Source organism: Emys orbicularis, chromosome 3, assembly GCF_028017835.1.
Source record: "Emys orbicularis isolate rEmyOrb1 chromosome 3, rEmyOrb1.hap1, whole genome shotgun sequence".
NCBI classification, from domain to species: Eukaryota; Metazoa; Chordata; order Testudines; family Emydidae; genus Emys; species Emys orbicularis.
The window spans coordinates 88,529,520-88,547,686 of NC_088685.1; the positions used below are offsets into that span (position 1 = coordinate 88,529,520).

An 18,167-nucleotide genomic window follows, 5' to 3' on the forward strand; every position below is an offset into this window, starting at 1 on the left:
AAAATGAAAGCTGATATTCAGAGCTAGTAACACACGTTAAAAATAATACAAAAAAACACAAAAAAACCCACAAAAACCCACCATCACCAAGTTCATGATAATTGCAAGTTGCCAATACCACCTCTTTCACTACCAGCAAGTACCCAAAGCTGAGTATTTGACGAGTTCTAAGATATCATGCCTCTAAAATATCTCTCCCTCCCCCCACCCCCACTATCATCATGAACAGAGCATCAATAGCAGTTTTCAAGTGCACCAATCTAACCTAAGATCCTTTTTTCCCCCTGAGATATTTGGGAAGGAGATGATGAGAAGCATATCTAAACTACTAAGAGAACCCAAAATGATTTTAATATAGTCTTTCCAAAGCAACATTACCTTTTCCATTTCAAATAAAGATGCGTGTGTTACGTGGAGATAAATATAGAGCTTGTTTTTGTACGACTGAAACTATCTCATTCGAGTATCTAATTTCCAATATTAGCAAAAAACAGAGGCAAGTTATAACTTTACACCAAAGCACTGGTTCCCAAACTTGTTCCGCCGCTTGTTTAGGGAAAGCCCTTGGCGGGCCGGGCCGGTTTGTTTACCTGCTGCGTCCGCAGGTTTGGCCAATTGCGACTCCCAGTGGCCGCGGTTCGCTGCTCCAGGCCAATGGGAGGTGCTGGAAGCGGCGCAGGCCGAGGGAAGTACAGGCCTGGCCCGCCAGGGCTTTCCCTGCACAAGCGGCGGAACAAGTTTGGGAACCACCGCACCAAAGCTAGTCAGGTCAAGATTTCCTTTGTCTTATAGGCTAGGTTATTACTATCTTCCTTGTCAGCTCCAAAGCTTGGAGACTTGAACTGGATCTTTCAGAGGAAGCATTCCTACATTCCCAGCATGGCCATCTATCAGAATTTTATCACAAACCTCGTGATATCTGTATTTTTGAGCCCCCCCATCCCACTTTTAGACGCTTGCTATTACATGAGAATCTCAGCCCTCATAGTTGCAAAGAAAAACCTGAAAATGTGACCAGGGTGCACCCTAAAGGCTCAGAAGCCAGAAGGCAAATAAGAGAACAACTGCACAACACCAAGAAAAGCCACTTATCCTTTTTGTCAGTCTCATAATTTTTGAACACTTGGGGTTGGCAATACTGGATCCCAATCCATACAACTTTACAAGAGAAAGTGTTTGCAGGAGCAGTGCCTCAGACACTGAAATGAAGTGCTACTACCGCAGAAAAAGGTATGCAGATATAGAGCTGGGTGAAATTATTTGGCCAAAACATTTTTTCAGCAAAGTCACAGATTCGGCAACATTGAAATGTTTCATTAATTTGTTTCAGTTTTACTGAATTTTTAGTGTTGAAAAAGTCACCTTTCATTTTGATATTTTCCCAATGAAATGCTTCTATTTTTCAGTTCAAAATGACTTTTCATTTTAAAGTTTCCTTCAATTTTATTAAAAGTTTTCAAAAATGTTAAAAAAATCATTTTTAAAGTTGGTTTTAATTTCATTTCTGAGAATTGCCAGCAAATAAAAATCCATTATTCAGAAAGCTCTGTTCATATCTCCCTACCATCCTTTCCAGTTTTCCTCCTTTCAGTTTGCCAAAATTTTTTATCCTGCATTCTTTTTAGTTTGTATACTCTTCAGGGAAAGTCAGGTTTTGTAACTTGTCTAACATTTAGCTTGTGGCAAAACAGTGTATTTATCAGAATATATAAAACAAACAGTAATTCTAAATATCCTCCCTATCCTCTTTTCCACACTCTTTCAGCTCATTGACAAACTGTGACTAAGAAACAGTTTTGTATGAAGTTTTTGTGGCAGCTAAGTCAAAGCTTGCATAAGGTGATGGCCCCTTCATGTATCAAACCTATCCCAAACATTTATGTGATCTGAAGCATTACCCACATACACAGTACACTAAGGCAATTAATAAACTGACTCCCTAAATCAAGATAAGATATCTGACAGAAAATGACTTCCCTGCTCTGGAAGGCCTACATGCTCTTAAAATACAGGCAGACCCATACAGGAGCAGAGCTTAGAAAGAAACCATGACAATTATTTGGCCCTCTTTAAAGGCTCTTTGGGAGTTTTGCCCCAGTAACAAGTTCAAGATAGGGCCCTTTGGTCATACTAAATGGCTGAAATTCCAGGTGTTTCCCCACACAGTACAGATGTTGATTTAGCAATAGCCTTTAACTGTGCTATGGCCTACCACACATCAATACTTCCAAATGACCTGAATGAGCTATTTGATTACATTAATCCCCTTATTAAAGGCCCTCTTCTTAACTTTTCTGAGGTCCCTTCATTTTATCCTACAGCAACAATTGTACATTGTAAACATATAATTCTCTACTACTGTGTAAAAATAAAATAAAAATCCAACTTTTTATTTTAATCATCATGAATATAAGTACTTCTACAGTATTATGACCAAGGCTATTTCAAACACTTCTGCCAATTCAAGTACACCTCTACCTCAATATAACGCTGTCCTCGGGAGCCAAAAAATCTTACCGCGTTATAGGTGAAACTGCGTTATATCGAACTTGCTTTGATCCACCAGAGTGCGCAGCCCCGCCCCCCCGGAGCACTCCTTTACCGCGTTATATCAGAATTTGCATTATGTCGGGGTAGAGGTGTACATAGAAGTTCTTTATATTAAAAGATCAGTTGACTAGAGAAAGGCGAGGTGGGCGGGCAAGAGGGATACAAGGACGGAGACAGATTTGCTGTGGGTAGGAGTTGACAGGACTCCTAGAATAGCTCAATCAGGACCACTATGAACCTGTCAAAGATAATAAGAGGGGGATGCGAAAGGAAAGCAGTGGCAGCAATAACCAGAAAGGAACAGGGACTCAGAGGAAGTCCCCTGGTGGGACAGAAGGTAAGGGAGCTAGAGAGGATATTGATTTCCCCCTTTTCCCTCCCCCAAACCAAAGCCAAGCCAAACATTCCCTTCCCTACAGCTGCATCCTTTCATGCCTGCCTGGGTGTTTTGGGAGAGAAAGAGGTTCTCTCAATACTGAATAGAAATAGGGAGCAAAGGAGCAAGCAGGCTTTGGGTCCATGACATACAGCACTGGCTCAGCGCAGCTTTCTCCAAATCATTTTTTATAGGACACATGAGGAGTAAAGAGGAAGTAGGCATAAAATACCAACCTAGTCTCCTTGTAGGGATCACTCTCTATCCAAGACTCTCTGCAACAGCAGGTTCTGTAGCCTCTCATAACTGACCCAGATTAGAAGGATGGTAGTCATCCTCTGACTGGTATTCACTCAGTATGTCAGGAAACCAAATTTCTATGGCACTTAGGAAATACTGCCACTGAGTAAGGGTTGTATCTTAAATACATTTTTTTTCTGCACTGAATATTTGGGATGATATGTACTTACGTTAGTCAGATAATATAACATATGCTACTAAAGTTTTGAAACCCTTAAAAACCCTCTGATCGATTAGAATCTCAATATATTACTGTACTATCATTCACAATTTGGGACACTGGAACTGCACGCTTGTTAGATGTGAGGATTCAAACTGTTACTGAATGTGACATTTAAAGTGACTTACTAAGTATCCTATTCAATAACTATCACAGGGACATAAACAGAACACGCACACAATGCCTCTTTTAGTGGATAATGTATTTTCTTAATTATTTTACTAAAAACAATCACCGTGGTACTAAGTTGTTGCCTCAGTTTATATTACTGCATGCTGCAAGAAAACTGCTTAGTGCAAAATGCCAAGGTTGTGTGCAGCACAATATAAAAAACCCAAATGTTTTTGGGTGCAAAGTTACTCATTTTAAACAAACAAACACTGGCATGCTATCCGCCCCTTTAAATATCAAGGAGTTTTAAAATGCAATAAGAAAAAACTACAAAGTACACGGTGGGATAAGATCCTCAGCTGGAGTCAATTGTTTGAGCTTCAGCAGCTTCAGTGGAGCTATGACAACTTGTACTGTACCATTGGAGGATGTATCTCAAAATGCCTGTTTAATTTACTAAATTAAAATTTGAGAAGAAAACTGTACGTTCCAGGAAGAACTCCATAATAGGCCTCTGATAAAAACCAACACCCTTCTCAGTTCTAGAAACTGACCTCAGTTATACTAACATAGTTAAAGAAAAATCACTACATGAACAGTTAAAAGAAAATCTAATGTAAAATGCATTATTGTAGGTGACATTTTCTTTTAAAGTGACACTTCAATACTTTTTCACTAGAATGCTCTACAAATCACTTTCTATGTGATATTACCATTTCAGTAATCCTAAACTCTAACTTAAATCTGTTATGTGGTTTGACTGCCATTTCCTCTGCACATTTCCTCAGTCAAAACAAGTATTGTATATTAATAAACTGATGGCACTATAAGAAGTTTTTACTGTCACAAGTTTGGGATGGCCAGATTACTCACATACATGGTGGAACCATTAGCAAGTCTTCCTAAGCAAGTAGAAATAGGAACTCACCCTGCATTGTCACATAGGTTTTGATAAGAACATGGAACAAAATAAGCCTCTCTCTGCTTTTTCATCTTTGGAGTACACCAGCAACTATTTTTCAATTATGTCATTGTACAACATTAAATCAATTTACATAATGATTTGAAATTTATACAATTTGTCAAATACAAGAGCACATATATGGCCTACATAAATTTACCCTGCAGACAGACATGACAATTCCTTTGAGTTGCATTACTATATGTAGTATGTCAAAAAGTATTCTCCCTCTCATTGTAACATGATTTGAAAGAAGGATGCAATAGTGTCTAGAAATAAAGTCTTATAACTGCAGTGCAGATTCTTACCATGTTATGGTCTTCTGATCACAAGACTGGGCAGTTGTTAAAGGTGCAACTCCCTATCAGCATTACAGTAATCCCTCCTCCTGGAGGACAGATACATTGAAGTAACTATATGTATTTTTTATGCCTAATACTAGACTTTAAAACAAGTTTTACTATCAAGTAGTGAGTGTCGTCTAAATTTTAACATATTTTGTTATAGTGCACAATAAGCATTCATTTAACCGTCAATCTTTTTTAGGTCACTTCGCTCGTGCAATAAAGTAAGTTTATTCTTTATATATTACCTCCCCTTCCAGGAGTCAGATGTTGGACCACAGTAAAAAGACAAAACTCACCATTACTTTTGATAAATGCAGGATTAGGCCTAAAGTTTTGGCTAAAGACCACATTTTTGCTAAGAAACCAATTAATAAACAAAACAAAAACCCCACCAAATAGTTCTACTGAACTATATTAGCCATAAGAGGATTAAATCTAACTTTAGTAAGATGTAGTTTACATGACACATCATTAAACAGTTCACCACAAAGACATAATTTGGCTGGCTTGTTTGACAAATTCTTATGCATGGAAAAAATATATCCCTACAGTGATTTAAATGAGTGCTCAATGAGATCATCATGAATATTATATTCAAGGGCCTTACACCATCCACTATTCAATTAATCATGTGATAGTAAGTATAAAAATTACAAGACGAACTCTAAACAGCAGTTCTCACCATCAAAACTAAAAACTGGGTTGAGGGAGAAATCAAATACAGCCTTTAATATTCTGCCTACTAACACATAAATCAAGTCACTTAACTCTTGAAAAAGTTTTGTTTTGTAAAGTTTTGGAAACAATAAAAACATTAAACACATCTTTAAATATCATTACATCAACCAGACCGACACCAGAGGGCCTAAAAATAATAACTTAAAAAGCAAACCCAATCCCCCCACAACCATCTTCTATTTCTACTTCTTAGAGGAGAGCCACTGGAGCTGCTCTCAAACTCACACAGAAATAAATTCTCTTATAAACTGGATGCTTTTAATATTCAATACACAGTGACTTAACAGAGATGATGAGGCACACAGTTTTCCTTACATTTTCTTTAGTCCGTAATTTCTTTTGTTCATTTTGGCATCCCTGCTTGGATGTTAGGACTAGACATTCTGCTCCAGTTTTCAGCATGCCAGTAATGCTGGCTTAAGTGAGCAAGGCTGGCAACTCTAGTGCTTGTCCTCTAGTTCCCCTCATTCATAAAAGGTAGAAGGAAAAGAGATTCTTTTTTCATAAGATTGTTCTCCTGAGGGCTTTTTTCTCAGTCAGCCTTTTCATTTAGTTATCTTTACCACCAAGAAAACCCCTAACTCTGGGAGTTTGAAATCAAAGTTAAGCACTAGCATAAAAAAAATCTGAAATTTCTCTTAAGTGTTGATAGAGTCGTTATGATCCAATATTATATAATGTAACCACATTATGTGCATTATTAATCTAACACATGCCATTTACTCTACATGTGTTGCATCCAGAGTATAGTACGTAGCAGTAAGGATGAGTGCGCTTGTTTGGATCCAAACTTGACCTTTTTTTTTTTTTTTTTTTACATGAGAGATTTAAAGTACAAAGAGAATGTTGTCTCACAGCTCTGCTTCCGGAGTTCATCCAGGCCCTAGAAGTACCACAAGAAAGGAAATTCCCAATGATTTCTGACCTGAATATCTTGCAAGCAGTACCGGGTTTACAATGGTGCCAGGGCCACACACAGAAGAGGTCCATACCCAGTACTGGGGCAGCCCAGGCTGGGAGCTCTGTTTGGCCAGGCTGCTGAGTGCACCTGGTACTGGGGCAGCCGCCGTCTGCGCCCCCCAGAGGCTTCGGCTGGACTTTGTGGCTGGCAGCTGGATGCGGAGCCATCGTTGCCCGTGGAGGGGAAGCAAGGTGCCCACTGAGCCCCTCTCCCTGCCTGGAATGACTCTGCGAGGCTCTGGAGGCTGAGGGCTGTGGGTCAGCCCCTTGGCTGCGCTCCTTTCTTTGCGAGATGGGTGTCCCTCTGGGTGAGGTGCAGGGAGGACAGCAGGCGCCCGGGAGAGGGGGACTCAGCAGCCTGGCACGAGCTGGGGGCACTGGCCCTCCAAGTTCACTCCAAACACGGGCGGGACTTGAACATCCAACTTTCTCGGTGCCCAGGCCTGGTAAGGGGAAAGTGATTACTCACTAGGCACCTCGTGCTATGGTTGGAAGGGTGCCATCACTCAGCAAGGCACGGGGCCATGTGCCTGCTGGGCACCCATGCACAGTCCGCCTCCCCAGGGTATGGGTGACCTAAGCAAGTTGGTTGGAAGTCCCAGAGACTGTCTGATCTGTTCTGCTCCCCTTCCCCCGGCTTCCCAAACATGCAGCCCCAAGCTCCCTGACTCCTGAAAGGAATATTCAGCAAGGGGGACTCAAGGGGATGGGGAATGCTCCTTGTCAGAGAGAGAGAGAGAGAGAGAGATCTGTTTTGATTTGTGCCCTGACATGATCTGTGACCTTTTAAGGAGCAGCTGCATGAGCCTTGGCTTATTTATGGGGAATGAGAAGAGTATGATTGCTCCTGTAAACGTTTTTAATGCAGATGGGTATGATGGAGTTATTATATTCCAACCAGGCATGGAGAGGAGTGTGTTTCCTTTTTCCTCTCTCAGCATCTCTCAAAGTTTGCCTGAAGCTCCAGGATGAAGATCATGATTTACAACTTTGCTCCTCAGGCACAAGATGATTTTCTACTCGTAGGGTAAAGCTTGTCTGTGTGGGAGACAGAGCTGTCTCAGGGGCTGGTCCAAGATTGTGGCACGAAACTCTCACAGGAGCTAAGGACCATCACAAACCTCACCACCTTCAGCTGCAAGTGCAAGGGCCTTGTTAGCAGTTTTTACCCACTGTGTTTTATTTTGTATTTTTTCTTTTACAATTTATTTTATTTTTGCCCGAGGGCTACCATTGATGGTACCCTAGTGGCAGCCACCTCCATCTGCAACTGAAACTTGTAAATATTGTAAATAAACCTGTGCAGCTATGTCAAAGACAACTTCTGTGTCAATCTCCTGTCTTTTACAATCGTTTCCCTTGGGGGCCCACAAATATGTTTGGCGCCAGGCCCACAAAAGGTTAATCTGGCACTGCTTGCAAGCAACTCTATTACTTAGATTTCCAAACTAAAAATATTCATAGGGGATTTGGATGAACTGTGGGGTTTAGGAATTCAAGCCGACCCATTGGAGGGTCTCTCAGCACTAGTTACTCTACATCATTAATGCTAGAATGTAGTTAAACTGATGGACACAAATAGTACCTTCACACTAAGGATCTCAAAACATTTGTAAAATAAGTTAATTTACCTTTTTTTGTAAAGTAGAAAAGATGGAGGCACAGAATTTAAGATGACTGAGCATTGGCCTGCTAAACCCAGGGTTGAGAGTTCAATCCTTGAGGGGGGTATTTAGGGAACTGGGGTAAAAATCTGTCTGGGGATTGGTCCTGCTTTGAGGAGGGGGTTGGACTAGATGACCTCCTGAGGTCCCTTCCAACCCTAATAATATTCTATGAATAGCTGAGTGAGGAACGAAGCAGCCATGTCTCCTAAACACCCTCTCTCTCTCATTCTAACAAGCAGATAGCAATATATCCCCATCCACTGCAAAAGTAAAAATATAAGACAGAGAACCTGTTTTAGCATGTTAACAGATTAGAGAGTGAGAGAGATTCCAAGAGGGCCCATCTACAAGATGGGCTAAAAACCAGGTAAAATGCCATTAACCTCACCAATTAAAAAAAAGAGAGAGAGACACACACACACACACATTATTTGCAGAAGAGTATAACTTGCCTACTAGAAAGGTAGAGGCCTTTATTCCGAATCTTACACTTACCCATGTAGATGTGGTTATATCAAACCCATTGCTTCTTAGTGAGGTATGTATAAAGAAAAACCCAGCCATAGTTACAAAGTTTCTCACTCTGCACAATAATGGAGTTAATAGCTCCCATCATACCTGCTGTAATCCTCACAGACAAAGTCAATGAGTTACAGTAGCAATGGTGTCAGCCCGATGACAAAACATTATATCTCACCTTCCTGTCTTATGCTAAGTTGTAAAATAATGACCAGCTGAGGACAACTTATGGGGAATTAATTAGTATAAAGCAAAGTCTAGGGAGAATTAATGTGAATCAAAACTGAACATGTAAAATACTGACAACCTTTACTCCATGCTTAACGCTGTCCCAGGAGTCATAGGATGTTGGCTGATAAGTTCTCAGTATCAGCCTTCACTAATATACTTGTGAAAAAATGTTTCCAAAGCAGGAACTACCTTGACAAATGAAGACCTGACAAACGCATACAACACAAAAATGAGTAAGAATGCAAGCATGTCAGAAATATTCAACACATTTTGAACAGTGCTAATTTATTTATTTATTTTATACTAGAGAAAAATTTAAAGTGCTGTAGAATAGCGGAAGCTGCTAGGACTCTCCTTGGGTTTTAAAAAAAGTCTCTTGGCATTTATACTGTACTCCTCACAACAGTATCAAAGGACTCAGCGTCAATGTTATCAAATTTACCATTAACCCCAATTTTTGCTATCTTGACAGTATGATCTTTTTTATAAAATGCCAAGATGTGCTATGAACAGTGCAGAAACATCAGGTGGCATACTTCATCTTTTTGCAAACTGATATCTTGGAGATCTTTTAAAGAGTAAATATTAAAATACTAAGTTATTTTTGTACAAATAACGGACCACTTAATTAAAAGAAAGGCTTAACATGTCACAAAATTTACTAGTTGATGCACATCTACTCATCTTCTCTTTACTATGATAGTGATTAAAAACATAGACTAATGATATTTTATTCACTCCAATAGTCCAACCACTACATTCACCTTGGGCTAGTGGATTTGCAGAATTTTGCAAGCCTGATTTAGAGCACTCTCTTTAGTGCTATATCTTCACCAACCAACACCAGAAAAGGTGGGTTTGGGGAACTAAAATATTTTATGTTGCGATTTGATTCCTCAAGCTACCCTGTTGCTGAAGTTCAGGTAATATTTATTCAGATTTCATAAATGGAAAAAAAAATCAAAGCATTTATAAACTGGGTGATTATCTGGAAAACATCAGCCTGAATTGCAAATGCATGCTCATACAATATAAAGGTTTGTAACCATGAATTTGGAATAGCACAAGTGGTATAGCTCTAAGTGAATTCTGCAATTTATGGGAACCTGTTTGTGACAAGACTTTTATCACCCCATATACTCTGTAAACATTACACAGAAATATTTGAGAAATTTTCTTTTTCTAAAATGGCATGTAAGCCATAAGCTGCATTTCACATCTTAGTTCGTATTCCTGACAGTTAAGGGGCAAGATCATTGTTGGCATAATTGGACTCAACTTCATTGAATGTGGCCCAAAAACCTATGCTTGAACAACAAAAGTTACATTCTTTGAAGTCTCCACCATTCTAAAATAGAAGAGATACAGTGAAAGGCCCATTTGTCTTTATATTCTAAATCAGTGGTTTTCAACCTGTGGTCATCAGACCCATGGGGGGGGGGGGGTCTGGAGACTAATGTCTAAAGGGACTGCGAAAGGTGACTATGAAAATAAAGTTTCAGATCCCAGAAAAGGCATTCCATTTTCCGGACTGATCAAAAGTATGTGACTATCCCCACATCCAGGTTTTGACCAGCAAGTGTTGCTGTTACCATAGAAGCCCACAGTTTAGTACCCTTTCTCACGCTGCGTCAAATGCCATGCCGATCACTTGCAACATTTATATTTGACTTCTATTCAGTCAGTTTTCAGTCTAAGACTTCTATGGTAGCTGTCTGCAGACCACAGGCTGAATTTCCATATGAAGTCCGCACCTCCATTCAGAATGTTTTAAGGGTCCGCAAATGAAAAAAGGTTGAAAACTACTCTTCTAAATAGTAATCCAGCTAACAGATGCTTAAAAGTTGCTGATTTGAGTTTGCACATAAATGGAAGCTTTGACAAAATACATTATGTATCTATACAAAAATGGATGCTTAAATCTCTCAAATAAGGACTTAGGAAGGGTCTCTGCCATGAAACTGGATTCCCCCCCCCTTTCCTTTTTTAAAATATAATTAAGGGTCTTTCTGTGATGCATCTACATTCTTCAGACATCACCTCTGCATGAGCCTTCCTTTTCTCTGTTGCTGCTTTTCAGCTCCTTGATCTCTTCACCTCTTCATCCAGGTATCTCCTTGGCCTCTGACGCTTCTCCTACCTTTTTTAGGCTCTCACCTACTTCTATGCACATCATGCTGTTACTGTCAGTTCAGCTTCAGAACAATTTTCAGTCACTTCATTACAAGTGACATAATGTAGTCATTTAGCAAAATATTTTTAAAAGGGCTTCTTAAGGCTTTAGAACTGACACTTCGTGAGTCATCTGAAGCATAAGCCCTGTGATTCAAGATTAACATAATCTTGTTTTCACAATGAGGGCTCTAGGTTTTAACTAGTGCCCTATCTTTTAGCACTAAGCTACAGAGTTTCCTTTACGCTGTCCTACAAAGTTCTTTACAGTTTTTTAGGATAGCATTGGAAAGTGCAAACTGCAATTAGCTGATGTGAAGCACTCTCCCCTGGCAGCACAGCTCACTGGACATTCACCTGTTTCAGAGATAAGCATGCCACAGAGGAGCAACTTCCCAACCCCACTTTTTCCAGCTCCTTACAACTACTGCATGCCTACAGCATGGAATGGACATGGATTTATGTGGGCTCAAGAGAAGAGGGAGCACATTATGTTGGCTCTTCTCCTCCCTTTCTGCTACTTTGAGGGATTTTTCATCCTCCCTTCTATTTGCTTGCCTCCAGCCCTCACAACTACAATACATAGTTTATTTTATTGCCTTGGGTCTCAGCATAAAGCATTGTATTTACAATCCTTGGAGCTGCTCTTTGATTAAAGATATTTTTGTGTAATTCATTTGCTTACCCACAAAAACTCTACAAAGTTATTTGTGTAGCAGAAGAATGTTTTTAGATAGAAGGCTTTGCTGGAGTTAATGTCATCCTCTCAGTTTAAAAAAAGTTTTACGCTAAATAAAGATCTTGGGTCCAACTCTGTGCTACTCCTTTAGTAGTCTCACTCCCTGTGCTAGGCTTCCACAGTTGTGATAAGCAGGGTGTTTAAGTTAGAGTTCCATCAATATCGAGTGATATAGGTTCCTGGCCTCCCAGTTCTGAAACTCACTTCCTCTCTTGTTCTGAAGTTGCCCAAACAGGTTATTTTTGTGAGCCTCATTTTTATGGGGCATTTTTTGGGGGTGGGGGACATACACCACGTTGATTAAGGCATGGAATTCAGGGGGGCAAAGCTGGTTGGAAAAATTTCAGACCCATTTTCCAATGGAAAGTGGAATTCCATTTAAATTGAAACTCGTCACAAGATTAGTTTCAATTTTGCAGAAGTTTCATTTTGGAACAAAAAAATCTAAATGTTCTGACAACATCAAAACATCTTGTTTCGGCATTTTTGGAATAAAACATTTTCCCCCCCCGAAACTTAACAAAAAATTTGAAACCAAAAGTTAAATTATACATTATAAAATAAAAGAGTGCAAGCTGAAACAAAAGGTCTCTCAACTGCCCTGAAACAAAAAAAGCTTAGCAATTTTCCTTTGTGCAGAATTTTGAGGGTTTTGTTCTGATTCGAGATGAAGCTAAATTTCAAAACCCTTTGCAAAATGAATTGTCATCCTTCAGCCAGTGCTTGATAGGAGATGGGGTACTTTTCCTTTGCTGCAAGGCCTACTTAGTTTTGATGTATATGGTCAAAGTTGTTATTAGTTTTGTGTTTATGGCCCCACTCCTGAAGAGACACGATTACCTTTACAAATAAGTATTCCCACTAACTTTAATGAGACTGCTTGCATGAGTAAAATTAAGCACATACACAAGTGTATAAGAATCTGGTCTTCCATTTGATGTGGTCAGTGTCAATGGCACCTAAGTCCATATCCTCAAGAGGTATTTATATGCCTAACTCCACTTGAAACCAACAGCAGTTAGAAGCCTACAGAGCTCTGAAGATCTGGACTATACAGTCTAAGATAGATGCTTTTTTGGACAGTTGCTTATAAATGTAAAGTAAAATAACAGCCTTTTTCATAAGTGCGGAGAACTTTTAGTGCCTGCTGACTTCAGTTAGCATTGCAAGTGCTCAGCATCTCTGAAAAATCATGTACTGAATAAATTGCTGACTTGCAACATATAGATCCAAATCCTGCAAACCCTTATTCACCGAACTAGACCTTAATTGCCAGATCTCAATGAGACTACTGATTACTCTTGAAGAAAGATCATAGTAAGAGTACACAGTGTTAAATGCAGAACTGTGATAAGCTCACACGTACAATGCTTTGAACATGTAATAATATTTTATGCAGAACTAATACTTTCTAACAACTGAAAATATAACACTCATGTGAGGTAGACAACGTTAAATCATCATGGAGGGACCACGTAGTTTTAACTTTGTCTAACTGAATTTTTATTAGACCATAAATCCAGTGCAAATCATATCATAACTGTGTTCATTTTAATCAAGCCCATAGAGCCACTGGCCCCAAAGGTCCTTTTCATGCTATGCTCCACGTTACTCAGATGCTTCATGCAATGTAATTATTGAACAACTACAACTATATTAAGACAATTGATTTTACAACACTCTTTGTATTTTACTCTGAATTTTTATATTAACTGGTTTTAATTTTTAAAAATCTAATATCAGTGTTAACAGAAGTTAAAAATAACCTTTACTTGTAGTTTTCCATTGTACCCATAGTATCTTCTCTGACAGCTCTGCCTAGTATTTTGTTTCATCTCTACATGCAGGTGTCCTTTATTGCCTAATAAGGACAGTATTCAACCAATCTGAAAACTATTTCCCATTAAGTTATATTAAAGTTTATAATTAAGTAATATCCCCATGCCATTACACACTTTATCAAAAGATAATATAGCATGACTTCAGTTGTGTGTCCAGAGCTGAGGGTGTATAATAGTGTCAAAGTTAATTACCTCGCAAAACACACCCCGATGAAGGAAAACATTACTATTGCACAAACATGGTATTGAAATGAGTTCACAAATTGATACTTTTAAAGATATTTTAGCATGAGTGCTTAATTTTAGCATTGGTGCTCACAGAAAAAACCCACAAGAACAATCTGAATATTCCAGTGAGCTTCTCACATGAGTTTACAGAACAACAGGAATGAAATAAGCTTAGCCCACATAATAACTGAAAAGGCAGCTATTAAGCCACATTACTTTTAATGAAGAAAAAAAACTGGTCACAAACGTAACAAAATGTATTAAAAGTGATTCCGTTTTTTCAAGATGAACCTCGGCAAGACACGTTTTAAAAAATATTCCGATGTAAATATCATACATAATTGACATCCATTAGGTTCAACTAATCTTTTTTCTTAGAATATGCATTAAGCATTAAAGGTTTGAGTGAATTCTCTGTTATTCCAAGATCTTCTGCACTTCTGGCTTGGATGATTTCAACTGGTGGGCAAGGGTGGGGGAACAAGAAAACCACTTTTGGTTAACTTTTAAAAAAATCACCATTGTTACAAAAACAACTAAAAAGGTTATAACTGAAATATTAAAAAGACATTTCCTCCCTATATATTCCCCCACTTAGTTTGCTTTGTTTATTTAACAGAACTTTATATACAGTTTTCTCTGTGTGAGTCTATCGCAGCAGATGAGTGAAAACCCATTTTAAAAAAAATTGGAAAATGTGATTGTAAAACCACAAAACTCAGCATGTGAGTGTAGTGCTGGAAACTACTTTCAATTCATTATTGAAATGGTCTTTATTTCAAGTTAACATGTCCCTTTAATTTGCTGTTCTTTATCTATGGGAACTAGACAAAACCCTAACAAACCCACTTCCTCTACAAACATATAAGCAAAAGATCTTCACCTGCAATTGTTCAGAGCATTGGCAAGGGAGTACCAGTTAAAAGATATTTAGAAAACTGGTAAGTATGACAGCCGTTTGGGTGGTTAGAGGAAGGATGTGGGAGGTAAGGAGGCTGCATACAGGCAGGAAAGCGACAAGGTCTCAAACCATTTTCAATACTCTGTGTTTCTTACAAACCTGCTCTGTTATTAATCATTCTAAGAAACAGAATGTATCAAAATGATGAAAAACTGCAGCGTGTTCCCTTGCACTTGACCAAAATCTTCTCCTTAAGCATCAGCCCCATCTCTCTCTCCCTCCCCAGTCACTACTGAATGGATCAGGCTATTATGTTCTCATTTTAGAATTAAAGAAATCCACATGGAACAGCAGCAAGGCAAGTTATTGAGGCAGTAGAAACCAGATTTCACATTATTAAAGAAACTTTGACTACATATATACTGTAGCTCTGCAGATGCAGCAAAATGTTGGCACCCGTGGTGTGGCATTTGGTATCTTTCACTAATCTAAATGTGGCTGGAAAGGAATTGAGAGCAAATCAGCGGCCTCATCTGGGGAGAGAGAAGCCCCAGGGAACAGAGAAAGAAACAAGAAGCAAACCTCCTTTCAAATCCTACCACCCTTGGGCATTTTGTGCCTCTCTTCACTGAAAGGGCCCTTTGTCACACACAAATCCTATAAAATCTAAGAGGGATAGAGGGTAGTTTTATTTGTTATTCCCCCGCCCCCTTTTTCTCTCCCCTAAATTGCAGCAAATAAAGCCCTGTGATGAATCTCAGTTACCTCACTTTCTAGCTCAGTAACTAATAAAGCCTCAGCCTGTAGTTCAAGAGTTAAAATGGGGGTGGGGATAGCAATGGGACAAAACCAAAAACATGCAAATGGTCCAAAGCAGGAGAATGGCAGCATGGGTCAGAGCCCAGCTACACATGAACATCAATTATTAAATGATTACATCATAGTTAGTATTTAGCTCCTCTAGAGCGCTTCAGATCCACACAACATTAAACAGAAACGTGAATTGATCAAGCCGCACAGCACCACGGGCTCCCCCCAGCAAGCCTGTTATATTCTGCCAGAACTGGCTTACCCTCGCCCATCATCCTCACCATCAGCAGGGTCACAACAACCCACCCCCAGGGCCAACCCCGCAGCACCCGCAAGATCACCAACAATAAAGCTTCGGTTTTTCTTGGGGGGCGGACACTACTACTGGAGGGGGAGCCAAAAACAAACGTTTAAGGAAAAATACATAAAACTGATGCAATGCTTCTGCATCCGCAACCTCTCCCCCTCCCCTCCTGGCACCGCTCCCCTTGGCGGGGCTCCAGCTGCACGCCCAGGCCAAGGGGCTCGGGGTGGAGGGCACCTGCAGCAGCGTTGCCCCGACCTCTCCCGAGAAAGCCTCCCACACACCCACCGACACCCACACAAAGGAAACAACACAGCAGCGGCCGGCGGCGCAGCATCCCCCGCCCCGGGCCGCAGCCGGGGCCCCGGGGGCTTCGCTCCCTTACCTGAAGCTCAGCGCAGGGCTGGCGCGGCGAAGCCACGCTCACAGCATCCCCCTCGCGGCGGGGGGCCCTCCCCAGGTGACTCCTCCCAGCCCGCCCGCCCGCCAACGCCGGCTCTTCCAGGGACCACACGGGCGCAGCAAGGAGCGGGGCGAGCTCCGGCGGCTCCGTGCCCAAGCAGCGAAGACCCCGGGAGCCGAGGCAGCGGCGCGCGGGCTGCAGCCGGGGGAGGGAGACGGGCGCGCAGGGGCGTCGCTCCGACTCGCCGCGTCCTCCCCTCCCGAGCGACAGCGGCGGAGCCCGGCTCCGGCTCGCTCCCCCGCCTGACAGATGGCGCAACCGCAGCCGCGCCCCCGGCCAATTCGCGCTGCTTCGCCGGAGCCGGGTCCCCCCCGCCCCCGCCGCGGGGGCGGCCCGAGACTGGCAGCCCCAGCCGGCCTATGGCGAGGCGCAGCGGCTGGGGGGGCTGCCGCAGTTATTGGCAGGCGGCGGCAGAGGAGGAGCTGGGGTGCGATGGATTAGGTTGGGCGTCCCCGGCTTGCAGCGGGTGGGTGTCTAGGTGGGGCTGGTGCCTTGGAAGAGCTGTAGTATCAGACACAGCACCCTTCGTTTGCCGGTCGCTCTCCCCTCTGCTCTGCTGTGCTTTGCAATCCCAGCAATTATCCCTTTTAGTAACACACTGGCGCCGAGGCTAGGGGCACCGGGGCGATCTCCATTCTGACTAGTGAAGGGGGCAGGTAGCAAAGTTCAGAGAAGGTTGGAGCAGTGGGGCTGAAAGTAGCGGTGCTGCTGCCGCACCCCCTGGCTTGAAGTAGTAATAATAAACACCAAATGTATGGTTTCCCTCATCAGCACCTCCACTATCAAAATTGTGCCAGCCACCCTGGGTTGGAGGCTTTAAACCATCCTCTTCTCCCCAGGAAAAAATGCAGGAGCTCGGAACTGGGGGTTTGGATAGGCCCATTGCCGCTTTAATGGCCTTCTTCAAATCAAAGCTGGATTCTGGACCCCCACATATGGGGGCGGGGGAGCAAGTAGGAGGGTGTTGGTTAGGGCCCATCCATATTCTAATATTTTGCAATGTGAGGTCACAGTGTTGCCGGCTCTTGATATTTTATTGCTCGCTTGAAATATTTGGTGTTTTTCTCAAAGCACAAGCCCCTGGTGTCCTGTGATTTTATGAGACTGTCAGTTCCCATTTATTTTTAAAACAAGTCTCTTGCCTCATGGTGGCAGAGGTAAATATTAAATAAATGTATCCTAAAATTCAGAAACAAGAATGAAAAGAAAAATAACGTTCTATTCAAACAAACAAACAAACAAACAATTTAGGACATTTGATGGCTTGGGATTGGCAATATATAAGCAAATACCACCAGTAAAATGTACTGTTCTCACCAGTACTGTGGTTATAACCATTTTCATGTATTGTAATTATTATTAATGGCAAATATTTAGCACTTATATAATGCCTTTCATCCAAGGATCACAAAGCACTTTATAGAGATTGATATTACTAGGTCATGAACTCTTCCGGACAGAATTTGTGTCTACTTTTATGTCTATAGAGCATGTAGCACAGGGCCCCCTTCCCCACCCTGCTCTTGACTTGGGCTTCCAGGAAGTACAGTAGTGTAAATAAACACACAAAAACTTTGTTTTGGTTGAATAAGGACACACTTCATCAACCATGGAAATAACAAATGAAGGGAAAAGTCTCCTGTGTTCCTTGCCACTCCCACATTGCCTCCTACACTGTCACCAACACTCCAACATTCCGTACGGCTTTCACTTCCACCTCCAACACCTA

General features: G+C 41.3%; 1 protein-coding gene across 1 annotated transcript in view; it reads right to left on the reverse strand.

The window, feature by feature from the left end:
* The window catches only part of FYN (FYN proto-oncogene, Src family tyrosine kinase), a 184,493-nt gene extending 168,093 nt beyond the window's left edge, over positions 1–16,400 (reverse strand). Inside the window, exon 1 of the mRNA XM_065401551.1 lies at positions 16,361–16,400. The gene's annotated coding sequence lies outside the window, so the exon portion shown is untranslated. The remainder of the gene's footprint in view (positions 1–16,360) is intronic.
* Between the last annotated feature and the right edge of the window lie 1,767 nt (positions 16,401–18,167).